This window comes from Poecilia formosa, unplaced genomic scaffold (assembly GCF_000485575.1).
Source record: "Poecilia formosa unplaced genomic scaffold, Poecilia_formosa-5.1.2 Scaffold994, whole genome shotgun sequence".
In the NCBI taxonomy this organism is placed as follows: domain Eukaryota; kingdom Metazoa; phylum Chordata; class Actinopteri; order Cyprinodontiformes; family Poeciliidae; genus Poecilia; species Poecilia formosa.
This window is the reverse complement of record NW_006800933.1, coordinates 3,477-4,227: the sequence shown is the minus strand read 5'-3', so window position 1 is coordinate 4,227 and position 751 is coordinate 3,477.

The following is a 751-nucleotide window of genomic DNA, read 5'->3' as shown; positions in this document are numbered from 1 at the left end:
AAGGTAACTTAACGTTTATTATATAAAGTGATAGCCTGTGGCAGGAAAGATTTCCTGTTTCCCTTCGACAACGGAGCTGAAGCAGTCTGTGTGAGAAAGTGCTCCTCTGTCTATCTACTGTGTGATGGAGAGGGTGCAGCTTGTTGGCTATAATAGACAACAAGCTGAGGGATCAGAATAATAACACAAACAATGTTCGTCTGTTTCTGATTGCTGTATGTATGGGAGGCCATATTAACATAAAATCGGTTTCTTCTGACAATCTGTAATTACATTCCTGATATCTAAAAATTAGTTTTGACTAGACAATTACATTTTGTCTCAGCTGAATGATGATTTAAGATTTCTGCATTTAGATTCTGACTATTAAGAATAAGAATTCAAGATAACTTAATTAAAATTTAGACTGTTCAAAATGCCTTTCAAGATGGCGTCAACAAATTCGTCATCTGCTGTTTTTATCATAGCTGTGGTCTAAATACTGCTTTTATTTAATAACAGATTTTATTAAGTTACTTAAAGGAGTTATATTTTTTGTTAAATGACAGTTATCATGTGCACAAACCACTAGGATTAATGCTAAATTCACCATGGTAACCAGCATTTGGAAACAGTGCTAATGGCTAGCAGCTAACTATAATAATCTTTATGGTTAACACTGGTATAAAATTTAGCTGCTGGTTTGTCACTCAACCAAAACTTCACCTGGTATGTTTATTGTTTAATAAATATCTACTGAGCAAGTGAATAA